Source organism: Heterodontus francisci, chromosome 35 (genome assembly GCF_036365525.1).
Source record: "Heterodontus francisci isolate sHetFra1 chromosome 35, sHetFra1.hap1, whole genome shotgun sequence".
Classification (NCBI taxonomy): Eukaryota; Metazoa; Chordata; class Chondrichthyes; order Heterodontiformes; family Heterodontidae; genus Heterodontus; species Heterodontus francisci.
The window spans coordinates 22,205,273-22,218,950 of NC_090405.1; the positions used below are offsets into that span (position 1 = coordinate 22,205,273).

At 43.9% G+C, this 13,678-nt stretch overlaps 1 long non-coding RNA gene across 1 annotated transcript in view; it reads right to left on the bottom strand.

The window, feature by feature from the left end:
* Window positions 1-1,466: 1,466 nt before the first annotated feature.
* The window catches only part of LOC137350441 (uncharacterized), a 41,895-nt gene continuing 29,683 nt past the window's right edge, over window positions 1,467-13,678 (bottom strand). Inside the window, exon 3 of the long non-coding RNA XR_010969419.1 lies at window positions 1,467-1,617. This is a non-coding gene — a long non-coding RNA (uncharacterized lncRNA). The remainder of the gene's footprint in view (window positions 1,618-13,678) is intronic.

Here is a 13,678-nt window from a genome sequence, read left to right on the forward strand (position 1 = left end):
CAGTGTTGACCTACAAGATCTGATGATCTCCTCACTCTTTCCATCCAAGTGCAACAATAAGTGAACCAGTTTGGAATGGACCTGTTGGTAGAAGAAAGATCTTCACCCTCAGATTCCACTTGGTCAAGTTTCCCAACACATTGGAACATTTCCACCAGTACTTTCTCACACCTTCCCTCAAAGAGTGACTGAATTCTGCTGAGAATTGTGTCGACAAAGGGTGGATTAGTGTTTGCTCTCAACTGAATCATGTTCTTCGACAGGTATGACAGCACCTCAAGCGTTAGCATCTCTTTGTTCTGCTTATTCCTCAACAGGATAATGATTGAGTCCAGCACCCTCCAAAACCATCCAGCATCTCCAAAGGTCATGTTCTCCAGGCCCCTGCCACACTGCAATGAGAGAAGCAAACAGCAAATACCTCAACAATCTGCTCACCAGAGTGATTGTGAGTGGTTGCGAAGAGGATGGAAGGACAGCAAGTGACAATATTAGCTTGCCCAGCGGAGACAGAAATTGATGAAACCTGGTGGTGTTTGGAGGATCCCCCAGCTCCAAAACTTGAACAGAGACAGGGAATGAGGCCACCGTTCCCTTTCTCACCCCCTTTATCATCTCCGACTTCGGAGCACCAAACCTACATGGTTCAAGTGGTGACTGAGGTAACTGCAGCAGCCCCGACAGTGTCTCTAGTTGAAATTAGCTAACTCAGCCAAGAGTGGGAATCAAACCTGAGATCCTCTGGTTCATATGGTTGAATGTCAGGTGAACGGCAGTACCTTTACCACTAGACCATTGGGGAACTCGAGAAACTGCGTTTCTAAATTAAAAAGTGCAATTTGTTTCCAGCAGCTTAAAAAACACAGATTTAGTATATTTTCACAATTCCCTGTCTGGTTTTTACACAAATGCACTGAGTTCCCATTGAGCCTTGAGGATAGAGTGTAATTAGTCTACAAAAGCAGACAGGTCAAATGGCTCCTGATTGGGACAATCCTATTAATGTCATTTGAGAATTATAATAACTTAAATCTCTGGGAAGGAGAGGAACTTATTACACTGGGTTTTAAAAAATCCACAATATAAGTGATTATGTTTGTAAACAGTTTCAAAGCAGCTGTTTACAGAAGTTAAAGGAACTCGGTTATGAATTATAGTCATCTTTTTGATGAGGCATTATTAGAGGTCATGCAAGATTAACGCTGGTCTTTTGTAGAACCACGGTTTCTCTGGCCTCAAAATTCCTCGCGTTCTACCACAATGTTGCTCATCAACACACTTAGCCTTTAGATCCTTAACTATTTACAAACATCTCCCACCCCCCAAAAAGTTATATTCCCTGTGCTTGAATGGATCAGATTGTCGGACGGCTCTAATCTTGATTACCTCATGTTTTTTCATGCTTGTAGAGAAAGGGAATACATTTACAAAAGGTCAGGGATGAGTTTTGTTTGACCTGTGGGTTCTGGATTTCTTCGGTAAGTTGTATGGTCTGTTTAGTAGTGCAGTCTTCGGAAGGCAAGCCTGCTTTTGCTGCAGAGCCTCTGCTGGAAGCACAGCAGCTCAGTGAAGTGCTTGAAGACTCAATATCATCTGTCAAGCTGCTGTCTTCTAGATCTGGGGAGTAAAAAACACAATCACATGAATAAAAAGTTACTGTGCTGAGAATGTTTCAGGTTATTGAAGTGTTGTGGCTCAGTCTGGGTTCAACAAACTCCATAAGAGAAACAAGCAGTTTGCAAGAACCAGTTTCTCAATTGTATAAAAACCGTCATTCTTCAACTCAACCGAAAGCGAAACAAATGTTACATTCTGTAGAAAAAAATTATTCCCTTATTGCTCGGGCTGTCAACACAGGCCAAACCCATGCATACGAGGGAGTCAGTGTGACTGCATGGTGTCACAAGTGTTTCCACCCGGACCATTGAGGCCAGACTCCTTTTCTTAAAGATGGTCTTTTTGCATCTTCCCCATGCCCTGCACCATAATTCACTCCTCGCCAAGTGCACAAGTGACCTTACACACTACAAATTAGCAGCACTAGAACAGAACCGTGTGGGGCACTGCTACCCACTTCCATCCCCTCGGAGAAACTGCCCTTAACTCCTACTCTCCCCTCTCTCAGAACCAGTTTTTAATCCCATTTCATCCCATTCCCCTAATTCCAAAAGTGTTAATCTTCTCCAATGGTCTCCTCTCTACTAACTTTTCCAAGGCATTCCGAATGTCCCTGTACACACGGCCACCATTATCTGTCACTTCAAAAGAACTCTATTGGGTTTTGTCGAGCACGATTTTCCTTTATGAAACCAGTGTTTCTACTTCTAATAATTTTCTCACTTGGATATTTAGTAATTTTATCTTTAAAGATTCTAAACATTGACCTAGAAAATAAGAAATAGGAGCGGGTGTAGATTGTACGGCCCCTCGAGCCTCTCCACCATCCAATAAGATCATGGTTGATCTTCTACCTCAATCCATTTCCCACCCTATCCCCATTTCCCTTGTTTCCATTCATGTCCAACACTCTACCAATCTCAGTCTTGAACATACTCACTCAACTAACATAGATGTTAAATTAACTGGGCTGCAATTATTCGGCTTAGTTCTGTCACCCTTTTCGAAGATGGATCTTACATTACCTCTGAATGAACATAATAAAAGTGTCAGTGCAAAGTTGAAACCACTTCACACTGATCGAAAATGCAGTCTAAATACACCCAAAATGCAAGAGGGAACTTCAGGATTTTGACCACAAAGACTTAATAATGGATCCAGTTGATGTGAGGATTAGTGAAATAGATTCAGAAACACATTTGTGAATAAGATCTTGGGTTTTACAAAGAGGTGATGTAAAATACATACAGGTTTTCCAAATCTATTTTGAAGATCTGTTAGCTGTACCTTGAGCTCGCAGTTCTGTGTCCTCACCATGCTTATCATAACCTTGTCACTGCATGAGAGGGAGTCTCATGTAGGTGAGTTACCTCTTTTCCATTGGTTGTTTTGCCCATGCGAGACACTTCACTCAGACTACGAAGCAAACAGATAACCTATCCCCAGATATATAGCAATTCAGCCTTACAGGTTATAAACATTGGGATTCTGAGGAATGCCATCTGGCCTATTCAAGCTCATTGATGCAGAAAGAACTGCATCCCTCACTCCCACACTCTCCAACTGTTTCTTCAGTGTTGACAAGCTTTTTTATCTTCACTGCCCTATCTGGAAGTCTTTTCCACACGGCGATCACTATTTGTGTACGGAACTTCCTGACATCAGTCCTAATTTTGCTTTCTACCAGTTGAACCTGTGTGTCTTAGTTTGCTAAAATAACTGGCACTAGCTTTCATGTCCTAGGCTGACACTCCAATTTCACTTTCACTGAGGAGCCTCCTAGTCTGTAGATGGAGAATATTACTGCTGGGCACTTACGGGTTCAAACCCACATCATGTTGTTTTGTTGCAGCATGAACTGTTGCATTATATATAACTTTACAAACAGCATTTCAATTATTTTATCCAATCATTGTTTTTCTCCTCCTCTGGTTGTTGAGTCCTCACTGGGATTATGATCCATGGGTTTGGTCAGCCTTCTAGAACATTCTTCATGTGTGAGCTGAGAGAGCCATTGTTGACAGGCTGCTTGGAGCACATCACAAGTTGAGCTTAATCTCTCCCTTGCCTCAGGTCCATCCCTGTGTAATTGACATCAAGTCACTGAATTGCTATTAGGAGGAGGAATCCTGGCTACGTTTTCCCATTCTTAAACTAAGGACACTGAGACTAAATGTGGTACGTCAGCTCAGCACAAATCTGGGCAAATCTACCTTGGGGTTTCCGAGTTTCCATCATTCCATTGCCACGCCACATACACCCATTAAATCTTTAGGGGAGGTGGAACAACAAACAGCGGCAAAGAATTTTGATCCCGTTTCTCCAGTTGAATGTGTCCAGTGCATTTCTTTCTTTGTTTTAAAGAACATTTTTTCCTCAAGCCCCAAGAGAGTGGGAAAAGGAACTGGATTGTTATCTCACAACATTCTGTGCAGTTCAGTTCAGTCAAAACTCTGAATGGATGTGTTCTTTGAGATTTATGTCTTCTGGGAAAGCCATTCCCCCTCCCCCCTACCCTAAATGAAGAGGGAGCCCCTCTTATCTGTGCAGGGATAGGCACTGACATGTTGATGTTGCACCATGGACATTTGACAAAATTATTGACTCAGCCACAGACATGGGGGCAATTAATCTGTATATAAATTGTATAGCCAATCTGATGCCTTCAAAACACAGTCTGATTTAAAACATATTTCTCCCTGTAAATAAAGTAGCATACAAACATCAATGGAGAGCAGCACAAATGCATTAGCTAGCAAGCAAGCAATATAGTATGTAATGCCAATACGAATTACTTTCATTGATAGAATAAAGCTAGCTACACCATGTCACGGGGCAGTAGATGGACCTTATCGATGACTTCTGTGGATTCACACTGTGTCAGGACTGCAAATACATTCAATAAACCAAGAAACCCAAGGAGATGATTGTTATTGTGGTTATTGAGGTGAGGCAATAGAAAAATCAGCAGGAAAATGGACCATTTCTCATACTACTGATGTTCTTGTGTTCTTGTGTCTGGACAGAGTAGATAGGGAGAAACTGTTCCCATTGCTGGAAGGATCTACAACCAGAGGACACGAATTTAAGATGATTGGCTAAAGAATCAATGGCAACATGAGGAAAAACTATTTTAAGCAGCGAGTGGTTAGGATCTGGAATGCACTGCCTGAGAGTGCGGCGGAGGCAGGTTCAATCGAGGCCTTCAAAAGAGAATTGGATAATTATCTGAGGAGAAAAACTTGCAGGGCAATGGAGAAAAGGCAGTGGAGTGGGACTGGGTGAGTTGCTGTTGCAGAGAGCTAGCATTGACACGATAGGCTGAATGGCCTCCTTCTGTGCTGTAACCAGTCACTGATTCTATGAGTTTATCACCTTAAAGCCCTGTTACATTTGCTCTTCCTTTCATCCATGTTAAACTCGAACATTTTTGATTTCTTGTGTTAAATACTGCTTACATGCTTATTTGCACAAATCTATTATGTATTCAGGTTGAATTGTCTTATTCAAAAAAAATTATCTGTTTATTTATTTCTGTTTTATTTATTAATAACACCTAAGTACATTTATACACAAAGATACACACAAATATATTCCAAAACCACACACACAGACATACACATTTATTCATAATGAGCCCATTGATGCACCCCTGGCTACAGTAAAATAGTGGTAATATTTACTGCACTAGTAATCCAGAGGCCTGGACTAATAATCTGGTGACAGTGATTTCAAATCCCAGCAATAATCTGGTGACAGTGATTTCAAATCCCATCGCTAATCTGGTGACAGTGATTTCAAATCCCAGCAATAATCTGCTGACAGTGATTTCAAATCCCATCAGTAACCTGGTGACAGTGATTTCAAATCCCATCAGTAATCTGGTGACAGCGATTTCAAATCCCAGCAATAATCTGGTGACAGTGATTTCAAATCGCATCAGTAATCTGGTGACAGTGATTTCAAATCCCAGCAATAACCTGGTGACAGTGATTTCAAATCCCATCAGTAATCTGGTGACAGTGATTTCAAATCCCAGCAATAATCTGTTGACAGTGATTTCAAATCCCATCAGTACTCTGGTGACAGTGATTTCAAATCCCAGCAATAATCTGGTGACAGTGATTTCAAATCCCATCAGTACTCTGGTGACAGTGATTTCAAATCCCAGCAATAATCTGGTGACAGTGATTTCAAATCCCATCAGTAATCTGGTGACAGTGATTTCAAATCCCATCAATAATCTGGTGACAGTGATTTCAAATCCCATCAGTAATCTGGTGACAGTGATTTCAAATCCCATCAATAATCTGGTGACAGTGATTTCAAATCCCATCACCACAGTTGCAGAATTTAAGTTCAGTTAATGAAATAAATCAACAATAAATAGCTTGTATCAGTAATGGTGACAATGAAACAACTGGAGTATTGGTTCACTAATGTTCTTAGGACAGGAAATCTGTTCTCCTCACCTGGTCTGGCCCATGTGTGACTTCAAACTCACAGCAATGTAGTTAACTCTTTACTGCTCTCTGAAATGCCCGAGCATTCCGTTCATCTGTTTCAAATGAATAACTACAAGAAAAACTGCAAATCCACACGGGCTGCAGCTGTTCAGGAAGCCGGTTCAGCACCAGCATCTCAAGGGCAAGTCAGGATGGGCAGTAAATGTTGGCCTTGTAAACGATGTCCACATCCAATGAATGATTAATAAAACTCACCATTTACAGGAGCACAGTTTCAATCATAGATATGTATAACATATTACAGATTAGAAACATAATGAAAATACATTTACAACTGACACCGTCATAACTTCAGCTCTCATTTTGTATATAAATGTGACACCCACATTCACACACTGACAGTTTATATTGTCACAAGGTACTATTTGCAGCTCTGGGAAAAGTCTACACACCAGACCTTTACAAAGCCAAATGCTGCAGTTGTAGAAAATGTGAAATTAGGATGGGAAATGTTCATCGAGTCATAGAATAGTGAACAAAGACCATTTGGCCCATCATGCCAGTGCTGTATCTTTGGCTGTGTTCTCCAATTAGTCCAACTGCTCTGCTTCTTCCTAAAAAATCTCAAGGTGATCCTCCCCTGTCCTGGCAATATATCCACGTTACATTCATTTTACAGAAACTTTGCATGTAAGTCAGCCAATGACCAGAAGAGGGCAGCATGAACCGCCATTGCAGCTGAACATATTGGGCTGAATTTTACCAGGCTCTCGATGTCATGGGTCACGGCAGGAGGGGGCCATAAAATTCTGCGGGAAGAGGCCCGCCTCGACCCCCGACTTCGGGAAAGGCCCGCCGCATATTACCAGCAGTGGGGGGACCTCGCTGCAGCTTCCCCCCCCCGCCCCCCACTCACCTCCCCACCGCCCTCACCGGCCGCTTGGCAGTGGGACCAAGTGTGAGATTCTGAAACCAGTTTTCAGTCTTCAAAATATGTTCAATGGGGAAGAAGAACAGTCAGAAGTCGTGGTCTATTTTGGAACCAATGACATGGGTATGAAAAGGGTTGAGATCCTACAATCAGAGTTTTAGGAGCTGGGAAGGAAGTTAAAGAGCAAGACCACAAAGGTTATAATATTTTGATTACTCCCATGTGTATTAGTGAGTATAGGAATAGTAGGATAATACAGGTTAATGCATGGCTGGAGAAATGGTGGATGAGGCAGGGCGACAGCTTCCAGGAACATTGTCACCACTTCTGGTGTTGATGTGACCTGCACAAGATGGACAGGACAAATGTCCTCGCTGTCACTTTAACTAATGCTTTGTGAAAGGATTTATACTAATTTGGCTGGGGGAGGGGCACAAGAATGAAGCATTAGAGAATAGATACAAGGTGCACCGAGGACTGAGAGAAACAAATAGCATTAGAATAAAGAATAGTTCAGAAACACAAGACTCAAACAAGAGACAAATGCAAGGCAGACTGAGATAGGTTTAGAGTGCATGTTTGTAAATACTTGCAGCATGGTAAATAGGATTGGTGAGCTGCAGGCACAAGTAGCCACATGGGATTGTGATCCAGTGGCAATAACGGAGACATGGATCAAACAAGGGGAGGAATGGGAACTTAATATTCCTCACTGCGATGTATTCAAGAAAGATAGAGAAGAAAAGGGCGGCACAGTGGCGCAGTGGTTAGCACCGCAGCCTCACAGCTCCAGGAACCCGGGTTCGATTCCAGGTACTGCCTGTGTGGAGTTTGCAAGTTCTCCCTGTGTCTGCGTGGGTTTTCTCCGGGTGCTCCGGTTTCCTCCCACAAGCCAAAAGACTTGCAGGTTGATAGGTAAATTGGCCATTATAAATTGTCACTAGTGTAGGTAGGTGCTAGGGAAATATAGGGACAGGTGGGGATGTTTGGTAGGAATATGGGATTAGTGTAGGATTAGTATAAATGGGTGGTTGATGTTCGGCACAGACTCGGTGGGCCGAAGGGCCTGTTTCAGTGCTGTATCTCTAATCTAATCTAATCTAAAAATAGGCAGAGGATTGTGTGGGTGCAGCTGTATTGATCAAAGATACTGTTACAGCACTAGGAAGAGAAAATGTACTTGAGGGTTGAAAGGTAGAATCGATTTGTTTAGAATAATGCATCAACAGAGGAAATATTCCACTGCTCAGTGTATATCCAGGCCACTAAATAGTAGGAAGTGGATAGAGGAGCAAATTTGCAGGCAAATTGTCGAAAGATGCAAGAACCTCTGAGTAATGCTAATGGGGATTTCAATTATCTGAATACAGGCTGGGAAAATAACTGTGTGAAGGGCAAAGAGGGAGAAGAATTCCTGGAATGTGTGTAAGAGAACTTTCTGAATCAGTATATTTCCATCCAATGGGGAAGGAGATGGTACTGGATCTAGATTTGGAGAATGAAGTCAGGTGAATGAAGTATGTTTCAGTCGGAGAGGATTGTGTGCAAGAGTCATTAAAATATCATTCGTTTTAGAGTAGCTGTGAAAAAGGACTGTCTGTGTGGGTATAAGAACATAAGAAGTAGGAACAGCAGTAGGCCATTCAGCCCCTTGATCCTACTCCGCCATTCAATAAAATCATGGCTGATCTGATCGTGGTCTTAACTTCACTTTCCTGCCCCCTCATAACCCTTGGCTCCCTTGTCAATCAAAAATCTGTCTAACTCAGCCTTGAATATATTTATTGACCCAGCCTCCACTGCTCGCTGGGAAAGAGAATTCCAAATGCTAATGACCTACTGAGAGAAGAAATTCCTCCTCATCATCATCTTCAATTGGAATCACCTTAATTTGAAACTGTGTGCCCTATTTCTACATTCCCCCATAAGAGGAAACATCCTCTCAGCATCTAGCCTGTCGAGCCCCCTCAGGATCTGATATGTTTCAATAAGATTCTTCTGAACTCCAATGAGTACAGGCCCAACCTGCTCAACCTTTCCTCAAAAGACAAACCCCTCATCCGAGGAATCAGCCTAGTGAACCTTTTCTGAACTTTTTCTCCCCCCAAAAATATGCTTTATTCATAAAAATCTGTTAAAAAGAATGCATGACAAAACAGTTCAAAACAGCACCAAGTTGACATTCCAGAGATGTAGAGGAAAGGATAGCGTAGATGATTCTCGACAGGGGCGAGAGTAACAGGGTAGTTGTTATGGGGGACTTTAACTTTCCAAATATTGACTGGAAATACTATAGTTCGAGTACTTTAGATGGGTCAGTTTTTGTCCAGTGTGTGCAGGAGGGTTTTCTGACACAGTATGTAGACAGGCCAAACAGGGGCGATGCCACATTGGATTTGGTACTGGGTAAAGAACCCGGCCAGGTGTTAGATTTAGATGTAGGTGAGCACTTTGGTGATAGTGATCACAATTCGGTTAGGTTTACCTTAGCGATGGGCAGGGACAGGTATATTCCGCAGGGCAAGAATTATAGCTGGGGGAAAGGAAATTATGATGCGATTAGGCAAGATTTAGGATGCGTAGGATGGGGAAGGAAACTGCAGGGGATGGGAACAATCGAAATGTGGAGCTTATTCAAGGAGCAGCTACTGCGTGTCCTTGATAAGTATGTACCTGTCAGGGAAGGAAGAAGTTGTCGAGCGAGGGAGCCGTGGTTTACTAAAGAAGTTGAAGCGCTTGTCAAAAGGAAGAAGAAGGCTTATGTTAGGATGAGACGTGAAGGCTCAGTTAGGGCGCTTGAGAGTTACAAGCTAGCCAGGAAGGATCTAAAGGGAGAGCTAAGAAGAGCAAGGAGAGGACACGAGAAGTCATTGGCGGATAGGATCAAGGAAAACCCTAAGGCTTTCTATAGGTATATCAGGAATAAAAGAATGACTAGAGTTAGTTTAGTTTAGAAATACAGCACTGAAACAGGCCCTTCAGCCCACCGAGTCTGTGCCGACCATCAACCGCCCATTTATACTAATCCTACACTAATCCCATATTCCTACCACATCCCCACCTGTCCCAATATTTTCCCTACCACCTACCTATACTAGGGGCAATTTCTAATGGCCAATTTACCTATCAACCTGCAAGTCTTTGGCATGTGGGAGGAAAACGGAGCACCCGGAGAAAACCCACACAGACACAGGGAAAACTTGCAAACTCCACACAGGCAGTACCCAGCATTGAACCCGGGTCGCTGGAGCTGTGAGGCTGCGGTGCTAACCACTGCGCCACTGTTCCGCCCTAGATTAGGGACAATCAAGGATAGTAGTGGGAAGTTGTGTGTGGAATCAGAGGAGATAGGGGAAGCGTTAAATGAATATTTTTCGTCAGTATTTACAGTAGAGAAAGAAAATGTTGTCGAGGAGAATACTGAGATTCAGACGACTCGGCTAGATGGGATTGAGGTTCACAAGGAGGAGGTGTTAGCAATTTTGGAAAGTGTGAAAATAGATAAGTCCCCTGGGCCAGATGGGATTTATCCTAGGATTCTCTGGGAAGCTAGGGAGGAGATTGCAGAGCCTTTGTCCTTGATCTTTATGTCGTCATTGTCGACAGGAATAGTGCTGGAAGACTGGAGGATAGCAAATGTTGTCCCCTTGTTCAAGAAGGGGAGTAGAGACAGCCCTGGTAATTATAGACCTGTGAGCCTTACTTCGGTTGTGGGTAAAATGTTGGAAAAGGTTATAAGAGACAGGATTTATAATCATCTTGAAAAGAATAAGTTCATTAGCGATAGTCAGCACGGTTTTGTGAAGGTTAGGTCGTGCCTCACAAACCTTATTGAGTTTTTCGAGAAGGTGACCAAACAGGTGGATGAGGGTAAAGCAGTGGATGTGGTGTATATGGATTTCAGTAAGGCGTTTGATAAGGTTCCCCACGGTAGGCTATTGCAGAAAATATGGAAGTATGGGGTTGAAGGTGATTTAGAGCTTTGGATCAGAAATTGGCTAGCTGAAAGAAGACAGAGGGTGGTGGTTGATGGCAAATGTTCATCCTGGAGTTTAGTTACTAGTGGTGTACCGCAAGGATCTGTTTTGGGGCCACTGCTGTTTGTCATTTTTATAAATGACCTGGAAGAGGGTGTAGAAGGGTGGGTTAGTAAATTTGCGAGTGACACGAAGGTCGGTGGAGTTGTGGATAGTGCCGAAGGATGTTGTAGGGTACAGAGGGACATAGATAGGCTGCAGAGCTGGGCTGAGAGATGGCAAATGGAGTTTAATGTGGAAAAGTGTGAGGTGATTCACTTTGGAAGGAGTAACAGGAATGCAGAGGACTGGGCTAATGGGAAGATTCTTGGTAGTGTAGATGAACAGTGAGATCTTGGTGTCCAGGTACATAAATCCCTGAAAATTGCTACCCAGGTTAATAGGGCTGTTAAGAAGGCATATGGCGTGTTAGCTTTTATTAGTCGGGGGATCGGGTTTCGGAGCCACGAGGTCATGCTGCAGCTGTACAAAACTCTGGTGAGACCGCACCTGGAGTATTGCGTGCAGTTCTGGTCACCGCATTATAGGAAGAATGTGGAAGCTTTGGAAAGGGTGCAGAGGAGATTTACTAGGATGTTGCCTGGGATGGAGGGAAGGTCTTACGAGGAAAGGCTGAGGGACTTGAGGTTGTTTTCGTTGGAGAGAAGGAGGAGGAGAGGTGACTTAATAGAGACATATAAGATAATCAGAGGGTTAGATAGGGTGGATAGTGAGAGTCTTTTTCCTCGGATGGTGATGGCAAACACGAGGGGACATAGCTTTAAGTTGAGGGGTGATAGATAGAGGACAGATGTTAGAGGTAGTTTCTTTACTCAGAGAGTAGTAGGGGCGTGGAACGCCCTGCCTGCAACAGTAGTAGACTCGCCAACTTTAAGGGCATTTAAGTGGTCATTGGATAGACATATGGATGAAAATGGAATAGTGTAGGTCAGATGGTTTCACAGGTCGGCGCAACATCGAGGGCCGAAGGGCCTGTACTGTGCTGTAATGTTCTAATTCTAATTCTAAAAAAAAGGTGCAAAAGAAATCAGTTTTCTTCAAAGCAGGAGTGAGTTGCCACACAACCCTTCCATTCCTTTTTTCATGTCGTGTACATTTTACAGCAAACCCACATTTGGTGTATACAGCCCGAGGGGTTTCCCATGGGTCCAGCCCCTCAGTTCACTATGGTGGGGCGACTTTACACTGTGGTCTTTCCCCATTGAGCCTTTGTGACGGCAGCTCCAAGCTTGAGTGCATCCCTCAGCCTGTCGTCCTGGACCTTGGAATGTGCCAGTTTGCAACACTCGGTGGTGGACAACTCTTTGCGCTGGAAGACCAGCCAATTTCGTACAGACCAAAGAGCGTCTTTCACCAAATTGATAGTCCTCCAGCAGCAGTTGATGTTTATCTCAGTGTGTGTCCCTGGGATCAGTCCACAGAGCACAGACTCCTGTGTTACAGAGCTGCTTGGGATGAACCTCGACAAATGCTTTTCCACACATGCTTTGCAAAGACACATTCCAGAAGGAGTCTCTTCCCCACTGCAGCCACCTCAAGGGCAGCGTGTAGAGGGGCATAGACTCCGGGTGAGCAAGAGGGATCTGACGGGGAGGGCCCTTCTCACCAGCAGCCAAGCTACATCCTGGTGCTTGTTTGATAGTTCTGGTGATGAGGCATTCCGCCAAATGACTTTGACGGTCTGCTTGGGGAACCATCCGACCGGATCCACCATCTCCTTTTCCCATAGGGCCTTGAGGACATTCTGTGCAGACCACTGCCTGATGGATTGGTGGTCAAAGGTGTTTTCCCGCAGAAACATTCCCACATAGGATAGTTGGTACGACACGGTCCAACTGGATGGAGCGTTCCGCGGCAATGTGACCAGGCCCATCCTTCACAACAACGGGGACAGATAGAACCTCAGCACGTAGTGACACTTGGAGTTTGCGTACTGAGGGTCTACACACAGCTTGATGCAGCCGCACAAGAAGGTGGTCATCAGGATGAGGGCGATGTTGGGTACATTCTTCCCGCCCTTATCCAGAGGTTAGAACATCGTGTCCCTCCGGACCTGGTCCATTTTAGACCTCCAGATAAAGCGGAAAATGGCTCGGGTGACCACCACAGCGCAGGAGTGGAGAATGGGCGACTTGCGCCACGTACAGCAACAACGTGAGCACCTCGCACTTGATGACCAAGTTCTTACCCACAATGGAGAGATTGTTGCTCCCACATGCTCAGTTTATGGTGGACCCTGGCTTCCCTGAACTTTTTTTTAATTTCCAAAATATACTTTATTCATAAAAATCTGTAAAAAATTACGACAAAACAGTTCGAAACAGCACCAAGTCAAAAATTACAAATAGTGCAAAGGAGGTCAGTTTCCTTCAATACAGGAGTGAGTTGTCTCACAACCCTTCCATTTCATTTTTCATGCCATGTACATTTTACAGCAAACGGAAATTTCCCAAAACAGTTCGAGGGGTTTTCCATGGAGCCAGCCCCTCAGTTCAGCTTGGTGGGGGGACCTTACACTGTGGTCTTTCTCCATTGAGCCTTTGCTGCAGCTGCCCCAAGCTTTAATGCGTCCCTCAGCATGTAGTGCTGGACCTTGGAATGTACCAGTCTGCAACATTCGGTCGTGG